The sequence below is a fragment of the Ailuropoda melanoleuca genome, chromosome 13 (genome assembly GCF_002007445.2).
Source record: "Ailuropoda melanoleuca isolate Jingjing chromosome 13, ASM200744v2, whole genome shotgun sequence".
Classification (NCBI taxonomy): domain Eukaryota; kingdom Metazoa; phylum Chordata; class Mammalia; order Carnivora; family Ursidae; genus Ailuropoda; species Ailuropoda melanoleuca.
The window spans coordinates 55,525,093-55,551,070 of NC_048230.1; the positions used below are offsets into that span (position 1 = coordinate 55,525,093).

General features: G+C 50.3%; 1 long non-coding RNA gene across 2 annotated transcripts in view; it reads right to left on the reverse strand.

The window, feature by feature from the left end:
* Window positions 1-845: 845 nt before the first annotated feature.
* Window positions 846-25,978, reverse strand: part of LOC117795711 — a 31,299-nt gene continuing 6,166 nt past the window's right edge. Inside the window, exons 1-3 of one of the 2 annotated variants that reach the window (XR_004619845.1) lie at window positions 8,053-8,181; window positions 5,906-6,062; window positions 846-3,973 (exon numbers count right to left, since the gene is read on the reverse strand). This is a non-coding gene — a long non-coding RNA (uncharacterized LOC117795711). Of the gene's footprint in view, window positions 3,974-5,905; window positions 6,063-8,052; window positions 8,182-25,978 lie in introns of those variants that run through there. The other variant, XR_004619844.1, reaches the window with a different exon arrangement.

Genomic DNA, 25,978 nt, shown 5'->3' on the forward strand with positions numbered 1-25,978 from the left:
GACAGGAGAGGACAGACGTGATCCTGTTTTTATAAATTTGAAAGCAGGCAAAACTAACCCGTGACGCAGATATGAGAAGTCAGGAGAAAACTTAGCTCTGGGACACAGAGAGACAGGAAGGGACAGAAAACTTTATGGGTACCGAGTGTGCTCTGCTTCTGGACCCGTTTGCAGCTGACATGGGTGTGTTCTCTTGGTGAAATTCATCCAGCTGTGCGGGTATATGCACACTTTTCTCCACATGATATTTCAGTGGAACATCTTGTACAAACATGGGGCTCCCTGCATCCCACTATAAAGCTCCAAGCCCTTGGCCCTGCTCTCTCTTGTGTATTTGCTACCGTTCACACAGGTGGATGGTTCCCTGGGAAAGCACGCCTCCTGCTCTTTGATAGAATAACACAAACGCACTCTTCAAAACTCAGTTCAGTTGCCCCTTCCTCCAGGATGCTTTTCTACTGTGTTCCAGCACTCACAGACAATCCAGGAAAGGGGGAGGCCCAGAGGGTGACACTGGATTTCTGGGTAATTTGGGAGGTGGCATCTATAGGCAATCTTAAGTTATTTTTGGAGAATAAAAGAAGTGGGATTGGTTGAATCTTGAGTGTTTGTCACATGAGAGGCCAAGTTGGCAACTCAGGAGAAGTTCAGTAGTTTGTAGTTGAGACCAATCCAAGTTCAACCCATCTAGAGTTGGGGGGAGGGGGCTTGGTTTGGTGGAAAGAGCATGGGACATGCTTGGAAAAAAGATCTAGTCAGCAGTCAAGAGACAGTGAAGTTCAAGTAAAAATGAGGCCAACCTTAATTGGCTTAAGAAAAGTGAAGAATTTATTGTCTTGCATAACTGAGAAACCTAGGGTAGGAAGTGATGGTTTCAGGTAGGGTTGGATCCAGCATTATAAATGATGTCATCAAGAATCTGCCTCCCCTCTTTCTCCCAGCTCCTGGGTGTCATACTCTGACAGGTCATCTTCCTATGCCTTCCTGTAACCCCAGATACTCCATGTATATGTCTTTAAGTCCAACAGAAAGAACCAGTTTCTCATTCCCAATAATTCAAGAGTGGTGTTAGGACCAAGTCTCCTTTGCCTTGTTTGGGTGACTTAGCCCCTGGCTGAATCCTTATAATCTGGGGATGGAATGTGGGAGTCAGGAATTTCCCCTGCAGCTGGGGGTGAGGAAGAGTCCGTGCCAACCAAACTCTGCATGGCCTGAGGGTGGGGGAGGGATAGGCACCCACAAAGGAAAACAGAGGTGCTGTTACTAGTGAGGGAGGATGGGAGGCTGAGCAGGTCAGAACTACAGCCACACCCTGCAACTGCTTAATAACCGTGACCTGAGGACTGATACTCCCTGATCTGTACAAGAGTGTGGCTGTCCTCACTATGCAGGACATTGCGAGGATCATAGGTACCACCCTAGGGCCGAGCACCTGGCACTGAGTGCGTGCCTGATAAATGGTGGACCCTTCTATGCCGTCCTGTCCTCAAGTCATGCCCTGGGGGGTTGGCGATGAGGGTCAGGAGCACAGGCCCCCACTCTGCAGCGACTGCGGAACTACTGGCTGTGTGCACGGCCCTGTCAATCACAGCCACCTGACCCCAGAGGAGAATCATTATGCTTTTCTTAATCATACCATTGAAACAAACAAGAATCAAGGCTCAGATGAATTCAGCATAAAAGTGGAACACATTGTGTGATTTGCAAGTTAAACATGGCTCAGACCACATCCTTGCTCCGGTTTAAAAGTCACAGCCTCCTGAGGTTAGGTGGGAAGGGACAGCGTTAGGGGGCAGAAGGCCTGGCTTCACACTGTGGTTCTGCCACTGCCACTGACTAGTGACTGTGGCCTCGAGCAGGATGCCGAACCACCGTGGGCCTCAGCTTTCTCGTCTGTGAAATGGAATCAGTGTCGTGAAGACTGCAGGCGTGATCGAAGCAGAGTTCAGCTGCAGAACCATTCTATCTATTCCAAAGAGAAATTAGCAGAGGCCATGAGGGGCCTACAAAAACCACCGGGAGTTCATGTGGAGCCATCCTGGGTTGGGTCTCCACGGAAAACTTGGCAGAACCGGCCCACCGAGGGAGTTCATGCACCTGCTTCCATCAGGAGAGCGGAGACCCAGAGGCTGCCCCTGGAGCTGTTAGCTTCACGAGCACACAGCGAAGGCCGTGATCCTGGAGGCAAGAGTCCTTCGCCGAAGGATCTCAAAGGCATCTGGCCCATCTCTCGGGCCAGTCCTAACAGACAGTCAATCATCTACCGTCTCGGTGAAGCCTTCCTGGTTCCCGGCGTCAGGCAGGGCGAGAAGGAGGCCGGCAGACGTGCTGGTTATGAAGGATTGTCCCCGAGCCCCGAACATGCCCCCTCTGTGCTCTGCCCTGTGATGCCGGGCTGGGACTCTGAAAACCACCCTTCCTCACTGCCAGCTGCGAGGGGCCGAAGGATGGGGGAGGCAGGCTGTCTGTCTGTCCGTCCAGCGCCGGCTCCCTGAGGCCGTCGGCATCTAGCCAGTGTGTCTGACCGCAGCAGGGGCAGTCGGTGTCTCCAGCAGGCCCACGCCCAGCCTCCCTGTGCTTCTCAGCCACTGGTGCCCCACTTTGGCTCTTTCTCCAAGCTTCCGAGTCAAGGCAGGTTGGGCCTTCCCTGGATGCCCCAGCCCTGGCGTGGTCAATGCTCCCAGGACGTGCTCCCTCTGCGGTGCCTTCACAGTTTCAGGTTGCCTCGCGGTTCTTTTGTACCTTGGCCGCGATCCTTTAAAGGAACCTTCTCTATGAGAGCCGCTGGTGTGGTTTCTGTCTCCCGACGGGGCACCAAGCGACATGCATGGCCTTTGGTGCCCACCTTGCCCTTCGGCGGCTGGGGGACCCGGGGCAAGTGGCTTAATCTTTCTCAGCCACCGTTTCTTCATCTGCATAGGAGGGACAAGAATAGTCTGTCTCCACAGAGCTGAGGTGACCATTCCTCATGTGGACGTGTGTAAAGGACTAATACAGCGCCTGACAAATGCTGAGCTCCCCACAGACGTCTGCGCGGGTCCTGCAAGCTAGGCCAACCCCGGGAGACACTCCTTACCACGCATGTAAAGAGCTCTGGGAAGACACCTGGACACCCCCCCCCGTGAAGACCCCTCGTGCAGACGCTGCTGGGTGCGCCCAGGACAGCCATCCCCACCCCCTGCCTCTCCAGGGGCGGGGCTGCCTCCTTCTAGAAGGGCAGAGACAGCAGATGCTCCCTTTCAGGGCTCTGGCACGTGAACTGCCCTGGCCAGTGGAAAATGAGGGGGTCCTTTCCTTACTGAAGACAGAGAAAGCTGCACTAAGAGAATATTGTCATCCCTACTTTGGCCCAGGGGTTCTGGCCTGGGGCAGATGTAGTCCCTCTGAGGACATATGGCTATGTCCAGAGACATCTTTGGTTGTTGCAACTTGGTGGTGGGGGCCCCTGGTGGCCTCCAGTGGGCAGAGGCCGGGGCGGGGGGGTGCTGTTAAACAGCCTACCGTGCACACGATGGCCCCCCAGCCAAGAAGGATCCACTCCCCGTGTTCGTAGTGCTGAACTGGATACAGCTCTACAAATAGATGACATCTGGGGCTGTGACAACTATTTTGGGACCGTGGGGCAAGGTCTGGAGAATCACAGAGTTGCCCAGGGCCCTGACATGAGTGAGCTGCTGGTATAATGCCGGCAGCGCCCTTCTTCATTCAGACGTCTGGTTAAAGAACACGAATGCCTCTTTGTGTAAGTTGTTCCTCATCAGAGGTTCTGTTATTTACATTCCTGACGTTGTGAGGTTCCCATTTCAGCCCAAGTGCGCGAATCCCCATGGACAGGCTCTGCATTCCATCCATAGACTCCTCACCACGAACCCGAGATGAAGGTGAGGAAACTGAGTCTCAGCATCACGGTGGGTCACTTGCCAAGACAGAGAAATGGTGCCGGGTGCTCACACCTGTGTAGCACTTTGTGTCACTATGAAACGTTTCAAACATAAAGTACAGGTTAACACCGTGGATACACCACCCAGATTTAACAAATGTCAAAATCTGCTCAAGGGGCTTCACATGCTGAACACCACAGCAGACTACTTGTCTTCCAGTATATGTGCTCCTCTTCACTTTAGAAATTGAACCCTCATGTTCTTGCTGGGAAGACGAGTGTTGGCATAAGACCATCATTCCCAGCCTCTCCTGCACCGAGTGTGGCCACATAACTGAATACTGGTCAATAATAAATGACAAGAAGTAACGTTTATAACATTTGGATCATGTCCTTAAAGGAAGTACATGCCTTTCCTCCTTTACCACTGGTTCACACACAAGTAAAATGAAGACAGAGTGCTTATGTGATGGCAGGAGTGAGAGCAGCCATACTGGGCCATGAAATGGAAACTATGTTTCAATGATGAAAGAACAACAGAGAAGGGGCCTGGGTTTCAGATGATCATGAAGCTGCCCTGTGAGCTCCATATGCTCAGGCAGCCTGTGACATGAGAGAGAAAGAGAATCCTATTATGTTGTAGCCATTACCATTTTGGGGCTCTCTGTCAGTAGCTGAACCACTTTCTGAATGTATGCATGTTTCTAGTGTTTTCACATGAAGATTTTATCTGTTTCCCACAACGAGACAGGGTCTAGAACTAAGAGAATTCATTCAGTTGTTCATTCATCCAGTAATTATTTTGGGGTATCTACCATGTGCCGGACGCTGCTTTGGATGTTAAGCATGGAGGGGCGCCCAGACTTCTTCCACGATGCATCAGTCTCTAACACCTTGACTTCACCCTCTCCCTGTGCAGCCTGCTTCTTCCCATCTGTGGTGCTATGTGTTTAGGTCAGGCCACTGTCCATCCCTACTTAGTCTCTTATACCAGCCTCTTGACCTGTCTTCCTGCCCCCCACTCCCATCATTCCTTGCTCCAGATCTTCTCAGGGCTCCCCACTGCCAAAGAGCAAGAAGTTCAGACTTCTGGAGGTTGACAAGGCCCTACCCACTCTGGAAACATAATCTCTTGCCACTCTGTTCCAGCCACAGTGAACTAGGTGGAATTTCCGCTGTGAGTTTACTCCACTCAGGTGCTCACACTGGTTACTCCCTGAGGCTCAGAGAACTTACACAGACTAGCTTAGAATGAGGCTTGAACTTGATCAAAGGTCTCCTGAGCCCAAGACACCAAGCTGCTTTGAAGCTGGTTCAAAGTCTTAGAGTGGCCCTGAAGCTCGGCCCCAGAGCTACCCCTGGCCAGGATGGCAGGTTTGATATAGAATTCCATAAAGCAGGGTCTGCAGATCTCCTGCACCAAAGTGCTGCTGGGGAGCATGTGAAAAACCGAACTTTTATGGGGTGCCTGGGTGGCTCAGTTGGTTAAGCGACTCGCTCTTGATTTCAGCTCAGGTCATGATCTCCGGCTCATGAGATCGAGCCCTGCCTTGGGCTCAATGCTCAGCGGGGAGCCTGCTTAAGATTCTCTCTCTCTGCCCCTTCCCCTCTCTAAAGAATAAAATAAAGTCTAAAAAAAGCACCAAAAAACAAAAACCTAACTTCTCACCCACCCCAGAGCTACAGAACGGAAGGCTGTGGGGTGAGCCCAATTACTGGCATCCTCCGTAAACTTTCCGTGTGTCCCTAAGGCTCAAGAGCCTTCTGGGGTCCTGAAAATCTGACCTGGAGGTTGCACTGCTGGTTCCTTCTTTCCCATTTCCCACGTCTCTCCTGCCCCTCCCGCCACAGCCTGTGATGAGGGGGTGAGGCTGTTGGTGCTGATAAGCGCTCTGCACATTTCTCGCTTTACTTTTTCAAGAAGATTAATTAAAAAAAAAGGCACTAAAACGACTCAGATGGCTTTTTTGCCTTGAAAGTGTGATACTTTCAGCAGTTACTGTACAAGGCAGTAAAAATACTCACCCCTTCGTGACAGAGACCATTGGAAAGGGCTCCGGGGCCCACGCATCTTGGCAGCTCAAAGAGGGAGGCCCAAAGTCTGAGGCTCGGCAGGCCTGGGTTGAATCCTGACTCGTCCACTTCCTCTCGGCGGGGCCTTGGTCAAGTCTGTTGGCTTCACCTGTGAGACCCGGATAAGAGTGGCCTCTTGGTAAAATGATGGCGCAACTATGGACGTTTGCTTGGCACAGACGTGGGAACAGCACTATGGCCATTAGTCCATCCAGTAACACGAGGCTTAACGTGAGACGGACTGTGGGGATTTTTCAAAGCTCATCCAGCCCTCCTAAAGTTAACCCCAAGGGGTAGTCTCCTCTGAAATCCTATTTTATTTCACAGTAGGCTAAATCCTTGTTGACCTTTTAGTGTAGGCGGGTGCTGTGTTGCTATTAATGCCTGTGATTTATCATTCCTAACAAGTCCCTTCTGCCTGGAGACATCGCCCTTGCCCGCATTTTGGGGCACAAACTGGGCCTCCTGCCTCCGGTGGAGGAGAGTCCATGGCAAACCTGCAACAGGACATTTCAACAGGGGGGGACACCTTCCAAAACAGGTGATAAAGTTGGACGTGACTTAAAATGACAGGAGCCTCCAAAGATGGGTGCCACCCCGGGGTGCGGGTGAGGGCACCCCGAACGGCTGAGTGTAAATCTGAAATGACCACGAAGGAAAAACCTGGAAATGACTCCTCTGGCTTGATTAAAATGTTCACCATTGGGCAGAATGAGAGGTCAAGTGCAGCTGTATGAGAAAAGCCTACATTTTTTTTTTTTTTTGCAGGTCAGAATGTGTGGTTTGAAAAATCAGACCCTCTACGGGGGCATCCAAATTAATGCCAGGAGCTAAGACTTTCTTCTGCCCGGGACCAGGGCTGTCCTGTGGCTGAGTCTCCACTTCTTTGCCTCTTTTCTGCTTCCCCGGTGAAAGCCTGATTCCCCGCTCTGCTATGTTTCAAGATTTATTGTAGGGATCAAATGAGAGACAGTGTGTGAAACACTCTGAACACAGAAAGCTTCAGAGACGAGCAGCATGGTGACAATGATGGTGACGACAGTGATGACCCAGTGGTGGTGATATGTGTTTAAAAACCCAGGCTAGTGGCAGGGGGGGCTCAGTCGTTAAGCATCTGCCTTCAGCTCAGGGCATGATCCCAGAGCCCTGGGATCGAGCCCCGCATCGGGCTCCTCTGCTGGGAGGCTGCTTGTTCCTCTCCCTGCTTGTGTTCCCTCTCTCAGTGGCTGTCTCTCTCTCTGTCAAATAGATAAAATCTTAAAAAAAAAAAAAACCCAGGCGGGTAGAGGGTCTGCCTACAACACACTTAATATTTAAGGGCTATGCAACTTAGTCCTAAAAGAGTCCCAGCTCGTTGTAAAAATACAGCCGCAGGATGAAAGAAAAAGCAGGTCCTCGCTTGATTGACAAGTCTTGTTTGAATGACAAAGCTTGAACCAAACCTTTGCAATCACATTTTGACACTTGGCTTTGACAACTGTGGCAGGATATGAAACTCGCCTAGAAAGTGAATATGTGGCCTCATCCCCAGGGCTCATGAGCTGCTTGGAGTTGCTGATGAGGGAGACACCTTGTCACCAACGCTGGAAGGAGCACGCCCCGCCCCCCAGGAGCAACTGCTGGTGAGGACCGGAGCTCAGCAGCAGGACATCAGGGTTACGGGACCTTCTAGTCGAAGGCCAGAATTCCTGTCTTTTTTGTTTTGCAAGCGGTGTCTGCTGTGTGGGATTTATTATGCCAGGCAGTGTGAACGGCAAAAAGAGGAAGAGCCATGCCCCAACCTTCAAAAACCCATAGTTCAAAGTCAAGCCCCATGAGAATGCGGAGCATTCTGGAATTCTCATCCGTGGCCGGTGGAGTGAGAACGGGTACAAACGCTCAGAAAAGCAATGTGTCGGAATCGTATAAAAGCTGAACACAGGCGGATGCTACGACCTAGAAATTCACTCTTAGGTGTCTGCACGGTAGACGTGTGTACGGGTAGCTCCCAGAAGACACACGCGAGGACGGTACTAGCGGCATTAAGACTGTAACCCGACACTGGGGAGGGGCCAAGTAGCCACACGGCAGACTAGGGGAACAAGCTGCGGCACACTCACACCCACGGTCCTCAACGGTGCTGCTTCTCCACCGGGGACATTCCGCAACCTCTGGAGACACTTCTGACAGTCACAACCGGGGGTGCTACCAGCACCTAGTGGGTCGAGGTCATGGATGCTGCTACCCACACCCTGCAGTGCGCAGGACAGCTCCCCACAGCAAAGATTTGCCCTCTCCAACACGTCAGTGGTGCTGAGGTCGAGAAATCCTAGCTCACATCCCGAGAAGGAAGGAACTGTGGCCACATACGCTGGATGGAAATATTCAAACGTAACACTGAGCAAAAAGAAGCCAGACACAGAATTGCACAAATGTATGATTCCATTTGTAGAAAGCTCAAAACCAGGCAAAATTAATCCCTGGTGCTGAAAGCCAGGAGTGTGGGGGTGGAAGGGGACATGAAGGCAGTTCGGGGACACAGGCCATGAGCTGGTTCTTGAGCCAGGGACTAGTCTCCTGGCACTGGGTGGAAACTTGAACTGTAGAGTTAATATTTATATACTTTTCTTAAAATTTTTTTAATAAAAAGTTTATTTTAAAAATCCTTGCCCTAGTACTTGGGCAAGTTGCATAATCTCTCTGAGCCTCCATTTACTCATCTGCAGAATGGGTCAATAATAATATACTCCAGCAGACGTTCTGTGGGGCTGCTTTGAGAACACGAGCCCCACAGTGCCTGGTACACGTAAGTGTGCAGTGAAAACAGGGATTAGCCGACATCTTTGGAGCCTGTTTTTTGGAGTGAAGTTTTCTTAGAAAGTCCATGTTTGGGGAAGAAAAGATCACCTACCAGTTTTGGTGATGGTACCCACCGTGTGATCACAGGTAACTCTCCGAGCCTCTCTGGGCCCATGGACTCCTTTCTGGGCCCATGGCTCAATGAGAAGACTGCTTAGCCCGAACATTCTCTGATCTGCTCTCATTCTTATTGCAACAGACATCTGTTGCTTTCCTGCACCCAGCTTCCATCCCCCCTTCATCTGGTAATAACACCTGTTTCTTTGGGGAGTCCCTCATCCCACACTGCACACAGTCTTGGGGGGCTCTCAGTCTAGGTACCCAGCCCTGCCTCGGCCAAAGGGGGCATGTGACCCAAGCTGGGCCAACCAGGCTCTCTATGGATGATGCAACAAGCAGATGCGGGAGCTGGGTCATCCCTAGAGCAGTGCTCCCCAGGAACTGCCGAGACTGTCTGCCCCAGAGGTTCCTGGAGCTCTCTGCTCTCCGTCCTTCTCTGGGTCTGGCTGGCCCTCTTCCCACCTACTCTGTAAGTGACCCCATGTTCTTTATAAAGTCCCTGCAATTGGACCAAATATTTGTGCCCCCCACCCCCAAATTCACTGAATGAAAACCAAATCCCAATGTGAGGGTATGAGGAGGTGGGGGCTCTGGGAGGTGCTTAGGTTGTTAGCGTGGAGCCCTCATGAATGGGATGGGTACCCCTATAAGAAGAGACCACAGAACACGCTTTCTTTCTGCCAGGTGAGGATACAGGGAGAAGTCGGCCGGCACTAGCCTGGAAGAGGCTCTCACCAGAACCCAGCCCTGCTGGCACTGTGACCTCAGCCCTCCAGCCACCTGAACTGTGACAAATAAATACCATGCAGTCTACGGTTCTGTTCCAGTGGGCCGAACCGATAAAGACAGTCCCTTAGTGCTTAAATTAGCCAGAGCTTCCACTGTCTGCTACCCAAGAGCCCCGGATGCTACGTCCCAGCACCAGTAGGAAATTACCTGCCCCAGGTGGTAAGTGGCTCCTGTTTGGAGATACGAACACCGTCCTGTCACCCCAGACCCGCCCCTGGTACCTCTTGGATCTTCCCGTGATCCTGCAGCTAAATGGCCAATGCCTTGCATGGCTGGGGCCTCCGGGCCCTGCCGCAACCCCACAGCTGACTGTTGTTAAACACCGAACGTCACTCCTGCGTCCCGGTGACCCTCAGCTGCAAACTTCTCTTCTGACCTCTGCTTCATCGACTATGAAATGGGCGAGCCGAACGCACTGCCTGCCTCCTTCTCAGGGTGACGCAGGTGACAGGGCCCCAGGAATTGTGCAAAACACTTCCCAGACATGAGGCATTCTTGTCAGTGCCCGAGATCGCACAGCACACAGGTGGCAAAACAAATTTCCCAGGAGGAAACACCATCTCCAAAAAACAAAACAAAACAAGTGTGGCTATGGGCTCTGAAAAGGGCCCAGAAGTAACAAAACAAAACAAAACAGCTTCCAAAAGGCAGAAACTTAAAAAAAAAAAAAAAGCCCGACCGCATTTCTAGGCCAGAGTTCGTGTTGGGGGGGGCATCTGCAGGGCGCTTACATGGGGAGTCTGCCCAGCTCTGTTGTGTGCCCAGCCCAGTGGGGCAGCATCTCTCCCACTTCTTGTCCTGCAGGACACTGGAGAGCCCTCAGATAGCAACCCAGGGACCGCTTTCTGTCACCCAGCAGGTTGTACGACAAGGGTGGGGGTTGAGAGATGTGGGCTCTGGGAGGCAGAGCCTTTTGGCAGAATCCCAGGGCCCATACAGCTGAGTGACCACTCCCTTTCTCACCCAGTGCCCCTCCATCATCCAGAAGGGGGACCACGTGGCAGGAAAAGTCCCAGCTCCTCTTCGCTGCGTGTCCGTGGACGAATCACACAAGCTTGATTTACCAGGTATCTGGGGGGAGAGCCTCACGCACAAAGCAGCAGCAGGGCTCCGGTGTGTCCGTGAACACATTTTGTACCTCTGAAATCTTCCTCTGGCCCACCCCCTGCAGGGAGGCTGGAGGTCTAAGAGCTCGCCTAGAGTCGCAGGGCTGGGAAGTGACAGAGCCAGGCCTCACAGGCAGCCCTCCAGGCTCCAGGGCCCACCCTCTTAGCTCACAGGCAGTAGGGGTGCGGGGACGTCATCACATAAAGGGGCGCCCTAGAGAAAGTCATAACACGGGCTGCAGGTAGGAACCTACCTACCCCGTCCCACAATCCTTCCTGATTCGTATATCTGTTCTTCACAAAGCACCTGCTTTGTGAAGCACCCAGGGCTTCTGGATGTCTCTGTGACAATGCAGCCCCTCCCTGGACAGACAGCTCTGATCCAGGAAGAGACTCAAGGCCTGTGGTGGGTGGATGCCTGGAGTTTCCAGGGGCCATGGCCCAGCAATGTTAACCCCAGAAAGGAAAGGCATTGGCAGGGATGCTGGCCGGTCCATTTCCTACCGTTTTCAGCAAGACCCTCAGACCAACATCGGGCACAACAGTTCTTACTCGTTGTCCAGAGAAACACAAACTCAAAAGAAGCCAAAAATGCCCATTTTCACATGAAATCTCTAATTTGTAAACATTAGAAATTATTTTTTAAAAATTTTAATAAGAAAAAATCAGGGGCGCCTGGGTGGCGCAGTCGTTGGGCGTCTGCCTTTGGCTCAGGGCGTGATCCCGGCGTTCCGGGATCGAGTCCCACATTGGGCTCCTCCGCTGGGAGCCTGCTTCTTCCTCTCCCACTCCCCTGCTGTGTTCCCTCTCTCGCTGGCTGTCTCTCTGTCACATAAATAAATAAAATCTTAAAAAAAAAAAAGAAAAAGAAAAAATCAGCACGACATAGCTCAGGAGGCACCAACGAATCTCTCGAACAAGGCTATGACCTACCTCTCTGACATTAGGGATTTATCTGACCAAGACTCTGCTTGCCTCTTCTGTGAAATGAGGACACTCGGGCCAAGTTCAGGGTTAGGGAAAATGAGAGGCAGTGAACATAAAGGGTTCAGTGTAGAGTAAGGCATTTGTCTCAGCCAGCTCGGGCCGCTCTAACAGACAGTCACAGGCTGGTGTCTTAAACAACAGAAACTCATTTCTCATAGTTCTGGGGGCTGGGAGTCTGAGATCAACGTTCCGGCCAATTCAGCTTCTGGGGAGATCTCTCCTCCTGGCTTCCAGATGGCTGCCTTCTCACTAGGTCCTCACATGGCCTCAGAGAGAGAGAGACAGAGACAGAGATAGAGAGAGACAGAAGTCGAGCTGGAGCTAGAGACAGACACAGATATAGAGACAGAGATCGTGTTCAGCAATCTCATGGAACTGAGAACTACAAGTTGGAGGTCTGAGCTGCCAAGGGAGGAAGATCCCTGAGTTTGGCAGGTGAGTTCTACGGAACATTTAAGGAAGAGTTCATTCCTGACTCACATAAGTTCTTCAAAGACATTAGACACGTGGAGAGTTCCAAGGTTATCGAATGAGGCTGGGAGGGGCCAGGTGTCAGGGAGGGGATGGTGGGGAGGCAGGTGAAAGATGAGAGCACATGGGAACAGGCAAGGCAGAGGCTGAACTGCAGAGACGAGGGTAGACAGGCAGCAAAGGGCTGGCCTCCGATGGTTGTCAGGATCAAGGTGAAGACTTTATAGGCTCAATGCCGTGGGTGGGTGATGGGAGGTGAATTTGGGTCCTGGCTAAGGGAATGACACAGCCCACCTCAGGAGCTCCTCCCATCCCATCGAGAAGGCTCTCCCTGCTAAGGAAGCCCCATCAGTGCCGGGTAACCATAGCACACCATGCCTGAGAGAGAACCAGCCAGCAGCTCTCACCTAAGATCTATACTAGGAGACACCAAACTATATTTGGAGTATCGAAGCTGTGAGTTTATTCGTTCAGCAAATACTTACTGAGCACTTACTATGTGCCAGACGCTCTTCTAAGCTCTGGTTCACAGTGACGAATCAGACAGACCAGATCCCTATCCCTACAGCTTACAGTGCAGACGTGGTGGCTGATGAATGAGTAGATCAGAAATAGACAGAATTCCTTCCCATTAGTGGTGACTGCTCTGAAGGGAATAAAACAATGATGGGTGACCCGAGTGGTCACTTGTAATCTGATGATCAAGGCAAACCTCTCTGAAGAAAAGCTGTTTGAATAAAGACTTGAAAGAACAGAATGAGCCTGCCACACAGACAGAGGAGGGAACAGTGTTCTAGGCATAGGGAACAGCAAGGGCAAAGGCCCTGAGGTGGGAACCATCTTGGCATGTTCAACCAATGGAAGGAACGGTGGTGTGGCTGGAGAGAGTGAACCAGAGGAAGACGGCAGGAGGCTGTGGGGGCAGATCGTGCTTGGCCATGCAGGCCATAGGGAGCAGTTTGGGTTTTATTCTAAGTGCTCTGAGAAGGTTCTGGAGGGTTTCAAGCAGGAGAATTCCATAAGCAGGCTTACGCTACAGAAGGCTAACTCGAGGCACACAGGGGAGTGTAAGAAGAGAAGCGGAGAATATCCTGAAGCTTCTGCAGCTGTCTACGTTGAGATGCTTTCCCATCACTATGGCTGGAAGACAGTAGAAAGCACACACACAACGCTCAGCAGTGTCTGCACTGAGAATCCAGAGTCAGGGGAAGGATAAGAAGCAGGACAAGGGCAATGCTTGGCCCCAAGGTTAGAGTGGTGACATTTCAGGCAGCAATGGGACACTGACTTGAGAGCTCAAATCATTCTGGAACATTCCTTTACTCCCCTCGTCTAACTGAACACACGCTCCTTTGAAGGATTGGCACAATCCTTAGAAGTCTATCAAATTTAGATAATTTAATACTCCCACGAATTACAGAACAATAGAAAAGAACCCTCTTCCCACACTCCCAACTTCGAGCAGGCATCACATTTGTTCTTATTATACATGTTCTAGAAAAATGGGGCAGGTAGACCACTCAGAGTCCCGCCAGACCCCTCAAGAAGATCCTAATATTGCAGTGATGAGCTCCTCTCACCTCGGGGAATAATGATGGCAAGGGGATTTGCATCCTAACTAGGCCACTTTATCTCCCACCTGAACTATTTTGGGGCCCTCCCACCTCCCTGGTTCCCTGTTCCCATCTTTTCGTAGCCAGAGGGACCCCGCAGAACCTGAGTCAGGTCACATTTCTCCTCGGCTTGGAGCCCTCCACTGGCTTCCCAGCACACTTGGAGTAAAACCCAACTCCTTGCCAGGGCCTGTCAGGCCTTAGTCGGCCTGGCCCTACTGCCTCCCAAGGGCTCCCACAGAGCCCAGGACAGATGAAATAGCACTGTCGGGACCACAGAATCTCCGGGTGTTCTCTGGGCTATCAGATACATGAACAGTTCTGTATGCAAACCACCACAAACTAGATCAAAGCCATCCTTGGCTGGCAGGCTCCCCCAGACATGCCGTCCTACCCGAGAGCTACGTCATTCTTATAAATAATGTGCTGGTTTGGGTCTGCCTGCCCTGGGCTGGGAATAGGATTTTAGAAGCGTGGTTTAGAGCAGAATCGTGATTCAAGCACAACAAAGTTCAGCAGTGCTCAATGAGGGGAATAAGAAATCAAGCAGAATGAAGCGTGGTGGGCTCTCCAGGGCACATAAACAAATACACTTGCCATTGTTTCTTACTCCAGGATTTATACTGAGGAAGCAAAAAAGTTGCCCAAAGTCAAGTTTCCTGCCAGCCAGACTACATGGGCGCCGGACCTGCTGTCTCCACCACCCCTCCTGGCCAGGCAGCCTCTTGCGACATGAGTATCTGGCTCTGGCTTTCATGCAGGTAACACATACACCCCAGACAAGCAACAAAGCTTCGATGCAAACAACCCTGACTACTTGGATCGAAACAAGGATGTGCAACCTGGGTATTGGTTAGATCAGAGACAGCCAAAAGGGTCAACTTGCATGACAAATGCATTCTTCTGGAAGCATCTATTGCAAAACGACAGGATCTTCTCCCGACACTTAGGAAAGACCACTCTGATAAACAGGTCAGCCTTGGGTATGGCAAGGGGAGCCAATCTTGCCCAGCGCATTATCTATCCAACCAGTCACTCAGCAAATACTGAATGCCTACCACGTGCCGGGCACGAGGGATACAGGGTCACACAAAGGAAATGAGGGTCTGCTCTGCTGGAACTTATAATCTAAAGCTGTGTTGCTCAGTGTGGAGCCACAAGTCACATGTGGCTCTTAAGCACTTAAAACGTGGCTGGGCCCAATTGAGATGTGCTATTAAGTGTAAAATACACACCAGGTTTCAAAGACTTAGTACAAAAAAAAAACCACCCATAAAACATACCATTAATAACGCTTATATTGCTTGCATGTTGAAATGATAATATTTTTGATATATTGGGTTAATCAAATATATTAGTGAGATTAATTCTACCCATTTTCTTTTTACTTTTTTTCAGTGTGGCTACTAGAGAATTTAAAATTATGTATATGTCTACATTTGCACCTGTATTATATTTCCATTGGACAGTTCTGATCCTGAGTAGCTAATGAGCCATAAATAAGTAAGAAAATATTGTTTCAGGGGATCTTGGAAAGTGATGAATGCTCTGAAGAAGGCAGGGTAGGATATAGGATAAAGGGTGATGGGGCAGAATGAGGGCATTTAAATGGAATGGTCAGTGTTATAGGCTGAACTGTGTTCCCACCCTCCAAATTCATACATTGAAGTCCTAACTGCACTATTTTAGAATCTGACTGTATTTGTAGTCAGGAATATATGTGAAGTCTTTAAAGAGATAATGAAATTACAATGAGGTCACCAAGTGGGCCCTAATCCCATAGGATGGCGTCCTTCTAAGAAGAGGAGAGGAGGACACATACGCACACACACAGAGGGCGGAGAAACTCCGTGTTAGCTCCTGATCTCGGATTTCTAGTCTCTAGAACTGTGAGAAAGAAATTTCTGTGGTTTAGGCCCCCTAGTCTGTGGTACCTTGTTCTGGGAACCCGAGAAAATGAATACAGTTAGGAATAGGCTTTCCAATGAGGTGGCATTGGCGTTGACTGACAAGAGTGACCCAATCTCAGGCCATCTCTGGGAGGATTATTCTAGATACAGGAAACAGCAGGTGCAAACGCCTAAGGGAAAGAGGCAGAGAGAGGACTCTGCAGCTGGCTCTTGGTGAGGGAGGGGCAACATGACAGGTGGGTGTGGGTAATCGGGGTCTGAGCACGATATACTGAACTTCACTTTGTTTCAGGCCTCATCTAAGCAATATTCTCCAGGATGCCTTGAGGAAGGTCTGTGTGCTGGAATCCACTTAGGGCCCTCTCCACTTCGAATCCGCCAACCCAGCCACAAGCCAAATGCATCCTGGGGCCCTGCTTCCCCAGATCAGCTGGTGAGTCACTAAAGCAGAAGGCCCCAGGGCCTCCAGGAACTGGGGTCTGTCAATGAGGATGCTCATGGGTATTTTTAGCATCATGTGTCCTGGGGACCAGAAAATGATTTCAGAGGGTAGAAAAGGACAGTCCGAGAGGTGCAGGAATGGGGCTGGTCTGAGCTGTAACGACCACCAGGGGGAGGGGCTTTATTTATTTCAAAAATTAACATTTAAGGGTACCTGGGTGGCTCAGTCAGTTAAGTGACTGCCTTTGGCTCAGGTCGTGATCCTAGGGTGCCGGGATCGAGCCCCACATGGGGCTCCTTGCTCAGCCGGGAGTCTGCTATTCCCTCTCCCTCCGCCTCCCACTCCCCCTGCTTGTGCTCCCTCCTTGTGTCAAAAAAAAAAAATTAACATTTAAGCACCGGCTGCGTTAGTCCACAGTTTCTACCCTCCTACCTAGATGACCTTTGTTATGGTTTTATACCTATCTGCTTATTTTTTGAAAAAAGACATACAGGTCTGATAACCAAAGACTAATGACACTGATCCCCAATGGCGGGGGGCTGGTAGAAGTGACAGGAAAGGGAGGCCCACCTACTGACAATACTGTCTTCACATAGTTTTAGTCTTTTGGAATCTGGGTAATCATTAACAAGATTAACATAAAATAATTTATTTTTGAATAATAATATGATATCAACGAGAATAGGGAAAAATCTCTAAAATGGAATAAAAACAAACAAAAAAGGAAACGAGCTGCATTTTAGGAATTACACAGCCAAGCAGAGGTTACCAACCCACGTACCTTGTGAACCTAGTACCTGGGCTATCGACCCTCAGTTCGATGACACAAAAGGACAGCAAATGAATGCTGAACTCTGTTCAGTAGACAGGCTGTTGCAGTGGTTTGCGTAAGGCAATTCTGAAATGATCGTGTGTACGTTGTAGGATTAAGCAAATGAGTAAGTATCTTGGCTGTGCTGAAATCCTGGGTTCCCACTGCAGGAGAAGGGGGGGCACCAACATGGGACACAGAAAGGCAACAGGGAGACCCGTGGCATTAGGCTGGCACGAAGACATCAGTACGAAGTCCCGTTAGATCACACACACACATGCACCCACGTGCACATACATGCAGGTGCACACAGATGCTCTGTCCGCTGGGGGCTGAGAAGCAACGACAGCCTGGCAGCAGGGCGTGCACCTTACACGCCATCCTGGTGTCTAAACACTGTTCCCCCAAAAAGCAACCAGGGCTCCTTGAGAAATGGATGAATCTAGGGTCAGGACAGGAAAAGGACAGGGTGAGCCCGACACAGCTCACTGTGCAGAAAGTGAGGAAGTGTTCAAAATGGTGGGATCTTATCAAAAGGATCCCGATGGAAGACAGAGGTAGTTCATTTCAGCTCCTGTTCCAGATGAGACCATCAGACAGGTTTTGCTACTGAGATCCCCCTGGATCTGCAGGACTCGATTTTTTCCCCCCAAACCTCATTTTCTAGTCTTTCCCTTCCATCCTCTGAGCACTTCCATAGTGTTCTATCCTTATGCATAGTCTCCTCCTGGTGCCTATAGCAAAGGACCCTGTTTGATTGTCAAGTCTCCTTTCTCCCGTTCAGAAACTTCACAGTCTTACCGAGAAACATAGAGAAGGTCCAGTGAGGGTTTCTCTGGCGTTCTTTGGTCAACGTGCCCTTCTCCATTGCCCATCCTGGGAGACTTAGGTAGATCACATTCCTAAAGAGCCTGGAGGCTCATTAGGAACCACAGCTACCAGAAGCCGACAGCAGCAGCCCCACCCTCCAGAACTGCCCAGGTGCACTCAGGGGAGTAAATGTTCCATCCGCGTTCCAATGGGGTGCTGGTTCCTATTAGTGAGAACACGGTTTAATGTGCCCAGGGGACTCCAAGGAACACACGTGCCTCTCTCCAACTGGTTTCATTACAATCAGGAGGTGGGTAACGTTTTAGACTCAGTTCGCTCTCCCAAAATTGCTTGTAAAACAACAGGAGAAGATGGAAGTAATTTCCAAATGCTGCTGAGTGCAAACATCCCACTGGGTGCAGGGTCTAGACACGGAGGGTAGGGGTGCCTCCTCCTGGCTTCCTCCCTAATTGGCTGGGTGAGACAGGGTCAGCCACCTGACCTCCCTGCATGTCTGTTTCCCATCCAGGTGACAGGTGTGGCCAAACCTGCCCTATCAGCTGCAGAAAGCCAGCGCAGTGATGAAACTCAGGCGCACATCTGAGAAGCACCGTGCCCTGGGAAACATCAGGGAGGAGGAACCCACACGTTTATTTCCTGCTTGCTCTCACCACTTTTCCCCCAGAAAGTAGGAAACACATGTGTCCTGGGAAGGCAGCAGAGACGCTTGACGTACTTCACATAAGATACAGAGGCATAAGACTCATTACGACTCGTCCAAGAGAACAGGCAGGAGTTGGCGTCTGCACGGTGTGTGCTTTCCGCTTGTGCGTGCCCAATGCCTAGTACGGGCCCCGCACGGCGCCCTGTGCCACATTAGGTGGCGGAACCGCTGCCACAGATCTGTGAGCTGGATTCTTAATCCCATGCTAGTGCCACAGATTAGGAAGGTTAAGGCAACTTGCCCCAGCTCACGCACCCAAGAATCAGCAGACCGTGGATTCCAAGCCCGACTGTGTCCAGAGGGCTGGCCCTTTCCCCCTGTAGTGGGCTGAATGGTGGCCCCCAAAAGATGGGCCCACATCCTAATCCCTAAAAGCTGTGAATGTTGCCTTGTATGGTACAAGATTGAGAATCACGTTTTGTGGCACAACGTGTGATGAAATTAAGGCTTTCCCGTGGAGACATTTGTCCTGGATTACCTGGGTGGGCCCTAAATGTATTCACACATATCCTTTTGGAGAGAGGCGTGGACGTCTCGGGGAATGGGGAGGGGGTGGGAAGGGCTCAAACGGGCCCTCCCTCCCCAGCTCACACCGCTATGAGGTGAGGACAACCTCACCCACCTATGGGGACCCATCGATCCTGCGTGGTCGCTGATCCACGGCGGATGAACTCCAACAGCATCTGAGCAAACCGGCCGTGACTAAGAAGCCCCATGAGGTTTGCCGTGCAGGCCGCCTGGCTCACGTCTAGGAGGAAGCGGATTCTGGGAAGTTCCTCTGAGGCCCCAGATCCACTGGGAAGCTGGCCGCCGTGGCCAGTCCTGTGGGGTGCGGCGGGCAGAATGATGACCCCGCACACAAGGGTGTGCACGTCCTAACCCCCAAACCTGCCACTCTGTTACCTCACAGGGCGGAAGGGACTCTGCGGATGGGCTTCAGTTGAGGACCTCGAGATTGGGAGACTGCCTGGGATGTCAGAGGGAGAAGGCAGGCGGGTCAGAGTCAGAGAAGCAGATGTGATGGCCGAAGCGGAGGTCGGAGTGACGTGGGGCCACAAAGCAAGGATGCAGGCGGCCTCCGGAAGCTGGAAAAGGCAGGGAAATGGAATCCTTGGAGCCTCCAGAAGGAACAATCCGCAGATGACCCATTTCAGGTTCTGAACCTCTGGACCGTGAGATGATGGATTTGTGTTAAGTCACAAAGTTTGTGCTGATTGGTTAGAGCAGCAACAGGTGGCTGGCCCGCTGCTCCCGCCGGCTCACCTGGAAGGGAAAGGGATTCTGAGAAATTCCCCGGAGGCCTCAGAGCTGCTGGGCAAGCTGGCTGCCCTGCCAATTATGTGGGGTGACGTGGCAGACAGGGGGCCGCCATGTGAGTGTGTTTGTGTGTGTGAGTGACAGAGAGTGACGCTCAGACCCGGAGCCAGAGGATCGGGGACAGCAGCAAGGAGCTCTGTGCGTTTTTGGCACATGGCCCCCAGGCTCCTTCCTTCTGCTCTTGCTTTGCGAGAGAATACTGGGCCCGCGGGCAGGATTTGGCTCCGAGCCGTGTTCTGTTCGGACTACACGCTGTTTTTTCCCAATTATAACTTCTTAATAACAGGAAGCATAACAACATTAGAATCCACTGAGTTCTAATTGTGGACCAGGCGCTGTTCTAAGCTTTCTAGCTGTTTTCCCATTTAATTCTTTAAAAAAAATTTTTTTTTTATTTGAGAGCGAGAGCATGTGAGTGGGAGGAGGGGCAGAAGGAGAGGGAGAGAGAGAATCCTCAGGCAGACCCCATCCCCAGCGCAGGGTCCAACGTGGGGCTCGATCCCAGGACCCTGAGATTATAACCTGAGAGGAAACTTGAGTCAGACGCTAACTGACTGAGCCACCCAGGCCCCCCCCCAACAATTAATTGTTAAAGCCATTATATCAGTGATAAGCTGTGACTATCTAAGAGAACATCAGTATTTCTTCACAAAGAAAATTTCTCCTACAAAGTTTACTTCTCCGCCACCCCCGCCCAGACGACTGCCTGCAACAGGGCCAGGGTCTGATGCATATTTGCTGAATGAACGAGTGAATGGAGTGGCCTGGAGAGAGCCGGGTCGACCACACAAGTCCCAGCCCCTGTGAGGCCGTGGGACAATTTGCGGGACAGAATATACTTGGGGGCGAGAGTGACGTTGGGGTTAGAAGTAAGTAAGTAGCCAGGGGGACGGCATGGGAGAAGGCAGTTTGGGGAAGAAAATCGGAAAGACCTGGAGAGTTTGGGAGAGGTGGTGTGGCTGGAGCATTTATGTAACAGGTGAGTGGGACACGACAGGCCCAGAGGGACTCAGGCCTGGAACATCATAGCTGTTTCCTGCAGCTGCTGTAACAAATCCCGGGTGACTTCAAACAGTAGAAATGAATTCTCTCACGGTTCCGGAGGCCAGAAATCCGAAATCAGGGTGCTGCCAGGACCACACTCCCTCTGAAGGGAGTTCCTTGCCTCTTCCAGTTTCTGGGGGCTCCTCGCCATCCTTGGCTTGTGGCCACATCACCTCAATCCCCGCCTCTGTCCTCACATGGCCATCTTCCCTGGGTAAGCTATTTACTCTTTTCTTGTAAAGACCCCAATCATTGGATTTAGGGTCTAATCCAGGAAGACATGATCCAGAAAAACATTATCTCAGTCCTTGATGCCACGACATCTGCAAAGACACTATCCATTAAGGTCACAATTCACAGGAACAGCGGATTAGGGCTTAGGGGATACTATTCAACCCCCTCCAGACATTTTCCCCACAATGTCTCCAAGACTAAACTTTCTAGAAGCTACGGGCCCTGGGAAGTCCCCCACTGTCACCGAGATTGAACAAACAAGAAGCAACAGTGTATGGATGGTGACAGGCACTAGAAATGTCACTCGAAATGTGAAACAGGCTCCTTCCTGTGTCTGGGTGGTATATTTAGGCCAGTGGGAATGTAATTCAGCAAAGGCCCCCCAAACCCATATGTTCCCCTCCCCCGGTTTCTGTGGTTGTGTTTCAGTTGGTGAACACTACAGCCAAAATGAGGATCCCAAAATAAAAACCTCATAAGGATCTAGGATATCTGAGTAAAGTTATCTTTGAGTTGGAAGGCACCCCCATCAGCGTCTGGCCTCTGTCTCTTGTCACCTGTGCCTTGCAGCCGAGGAGCTCCCTTTGCAGGTCCTCCTGACCCCAGCGCCCCCGAGCAGGCGAGCCCCCACTTGGGGGCCTCCTCGGCGAGCGGGAGGGAAGTATGAATTAGCTGAGAGAAGTACCCAGCCTGCTTTGAATGGTATTCTCAATCACTCACCATCTTTTTCCAGCCGATGCTAGATTTAGACTTCCTTTTCTCTCCTTCTTCTAAAGGGCCATGCATTATGGAGGAGGACTATTTCTTATTCAGCAGCTGAGAATCACTCTTCTATCAAAAACAGCTCTGTAATGTGTTCTCAGAAATCAAAGCCCGCCTCTGAACTTGGAGAGTTCCCTGGCCTGGCTCTCTTAAGGGGCCCTTTGGACAAAGCTCTTGAGTGACACACGCTTGAAATGTAAAGTGCGCAGTCACACATGTACGCCCCAGTACAAACACGCACAACATGCGTGCTGGGAAAGGGGAAACCCCGAACATCATGGGACCCCCTGAGTTTCGGGAGAGAATGGGGGTAATTTGAAACCTCTAGATAAGCAGTCTCTTTTCTAGGTGGATTGCAATGTTGAAGTTTCTGTTCTATGCTAAACATGTTCATTCACACACCTGCCCCTCCTTTTTCCTTATTCACTTAAGCTTGCTCTAAAACAGAGGGGAATGGGGGTGTCTGGGTGGCTCAGTTGGTTAAGCGTCTGACTCTTGATATTGGCTCAGGGCATGATCTTAGGGTTGTGGGACCAAGCCCTGTGTTGGGCTCTGCACTGAGCATGGAGCCTGTTTAAGATTCTCTCTCTCTCCCTCTTGCTCTGCCCCTCCCCACCAGCTTGCATGCTCTCTCTCTCTCAAAAAATAAAAAATAAAAATAAATAAAACAGAGGGGAATAAAACAAAACAAAAGAGATGCTGGTCAAAGGGGACAAACTTTTGGTTTGTCCCAAGTAAGTTCTAGAGACCTAATGTATAGCATAACAACTATATTATCAATAACGTACTGTGTGCATAAAATTTGCTAAGAGAGAAAATCTCAAGTGTTCTTCTTACACACATGAAAACATGGTACGTATGCAAGGTAATTAACTATTGCAGTGATCACCTCACAGAAGACGTGTACCCAAATATCGCTGTGCATCTTAAATACGTACAATTTTATTTGTCAGTCACACCTCAATAAGCTGGGGAAAAACCCCTATAAATAAAATAGGAAAAAAATCAGGATACAAACTCCAGTTCAGTATGGTCCTCATCATATACACGTAGAAATAAAGGCTGACAAAACTCACCTCCAAAGATTAGCAAAACAAACAAACAAAACAAACGGAAAAAAAAAAAAAAAAGGACCCGCAGTGGAAAGAAATAGTCCAAAGATAGTAGCAGTAATTTTCTTCTTTCTACTTCTAAAATGCCTGTTACTATCAGATATTTCCTAGCTTTACTAGTTAACCCGTTTCTTAAAACCTGCTTTCAAACACTACTCATGGAGACACGAAGACAAGGAAGCACGAACAAACTGTTAAATTGTTGCACTCTGACTTTTTTCTAGTCACAGTAAGAAATGCACAATACTAATGCAGTTAATACTTCCCAAGCACTAACTACGTCCCAGATGCTGCTCTCCATCCTTTGCATGAACTACCTTTTTTAATCCCCTACGAGATAGATGTGATAACTATCCCCCTTTTAAAGATGAGGGAACTAAGGTACAGAGAGGTTGAGTGACTTGTCTAAGATCACACAGCTAGAATGTGCTGGAGCTTGGATTTGAAACCAAAGGCTCTCAGTTGACATCCCTTAATGTCTCTCTGTTGAAAAGCTAAATGCACATCAATACCACTTAGATAAAATATGTTCTCATCACATTGTGGAAATACTATGCAGCTATGAAAAACACAGGGGAGTCCTCTATAAACTGACATGGAAGGTCCTCTGACATACAGTATTAGACAAGGTGTTTGGGGGAAGTCCTCAGACAATCTCTCCATTGTTGAATTGAAGTCTCCTACTTTGCATGTAGCAATTAATGAGTTTTCTTATCAGATGGGAAACCAAATTAGTCCACATAAGGGATTACCCTTAAATAATGTTACAAATGCTTGCTGTTTTCGAAAGGGTGTACATATCACCACACATGGAATATGAAATGCTTGCGGTTCCTGTGAGGAGTATCTTCCTCCCCAGAGATTGTGCAGTTTGCTGTTCGGTGTCAGTATTGAGAGAGAGTCCTGGGGGCACCTGGGTGGCCCAGTCGGTTGAGCGCCAGACTCTTGGTTTTGGCTCAGGTCATGATCTCAGGGTCTCAGCAAGGAGTCGGCTGGAGATCCTTACCCCTCCCTCAGCCTCCCCCGCTGCTCCTGTCTGTGCTGGCCCTCTTTCTCTCTCTCTAAAATGAACGAATGAATGAATGAATGAACGAACAAATGAATGAATGAAATCATTTTCAAAAAAAAAAAGAGTCCTGTCCATGGAATCAGCCTCAACTAGGTCACTGCTTGTGACTGCCCGTTACTGGGCCACCACATCTGCCCAGGGGAAGTAATAATAATAATAATAATAATAATAATAATAATAATAATAATGATGATAATGATAAAAGGCTTTCAGAGTCCAAAGGCAGGTCCCCTCGGTGCCACAGCATCATCCTTCCCCTTCGGGGAGCCAGGTTTCCAGTGTGTGAGCTCAGGGGCGCCCCCTGCAGGAGGAGGCACTTGTGCTTCCGGGTTACCACTGCCCTCGGATCACCCACGAACCATCCACCCATCAGTTATTAAATGCAAACAACTCCCTTGGAAGTCCAAGCACCCTCCTTGCACTGCAAAGCTCCCTAAGAAATCAGATTCCTGGGGCGCCTGGGTGGCACAGCGGTTAAGCGTCTGCCTTCGGCTCAGGGCGTGATCCCAGCGTTCTGGGATCGAGCCCCACATCAGGCTCCTCTGCTATGAGCCTGCTTCTTCCTCTCCCACTCCCCCTGCTTGTGTTCCCTCTCTCACTGGCTGTCTCTATCTCTGTCGAATAAATAAATAAAAATAAAAATCTTTAAAAAAAAAAAAAAGAAATCAGATTCCTCTTTCCTGATAGTTTTCGTACTACCCAGCATGTACAATATATTTTGTCTTATTACTCTCTCTCTGTCCCCAGTAGGATGTAAACTCTACCCTCGCAGAAGTTTAGGCTTGCTTCCTTCCCCAGCATCGAAGGCAGTTTCTGACATTTGACGAATATTGAGTAAGTATGTGTGAAGTGAGTCGCACCCTTCAGGGAAAGGGGCGTGGCCTCTCCTCCCTCCTTTTCCCTTCCCACTGGCTGGAATTTTGACCTGCGAACAGCCAGCATCTGGTCTGTGCAGATGAAGACACCCCTAGGAATGGGGGAGCGGTAGGGCAGCAGGTGTTTGGCTCCCTGCACAGAGCACCATGTATGGGCCTGAACTACGCCTGGAATATCATGGGGGCAAGAGCTGAGAATGAACCCCCCTTGGCCGAGGCACTCCTATTTGGCCTCTGCTACAGAAGACTAACCTCCAGCCAACAATTGCAGGATCCCATGCGCAGGGAGCTCAGGGGAGAGGCGCTGGGTTCTGCACGGGTGGGCATCAGGGAACGTGCACCTGATAAGAACATGGTGATTGGGGCTTGACAAGTGGACAAAGGAAGGCATGGTGACCGCAGCAGAGCTCACAAACTGTGCAGAGGCCTAGAAGGGTGAAGGGCCCCAGCATGCGCAGGGGACAGCAAGCCCATCCGTGCGCTGGACCAGCATGCCAGCAAGGAGAGGGGATATCCATGGTGGATGCAGGCAGGGTATTTTGAAGCTCTGAGAGTGCTCAGGGATAAATGTTCTTTCTGGCTTGGGCTTCTCTGGCCTCCGTGAAAGTTCCATGGGCACCGCCTTGTATGGAAAACTAGTGAGCTCTGGGATTGGGCTGGAGGCCAAAATGTTGGGCCAGCCTTGGTTGGCTGGAGGCCAAATCACCTGACCCCTCCATTAGCAGGGCTTGGTCCCATGCCTGGACCGGATCAGGGACCTCCTACCACCAAGTATCACTTCTGTCTCCGTCTGATTTCCAAATCCACCTTTGGTTGGACTCTGACGTCACACTGTCATTCAGATGTTTAAGGGCATCAAGATCCTTAGCTAACCGCACGCCCTACATTTGGTCCAGAAAGTACAACCATTCCATGTAAAATCTCCAAAATGAACTCTGATGTCTTAAGAATGGTTTGCATCCAAGCTAAAGCCAAGAGGCAAGGAAGAACCTATATTCTGCCCCTAAAAACCAATGACAGAAATGGCCCTGGAAGATGTCACATTACAGCT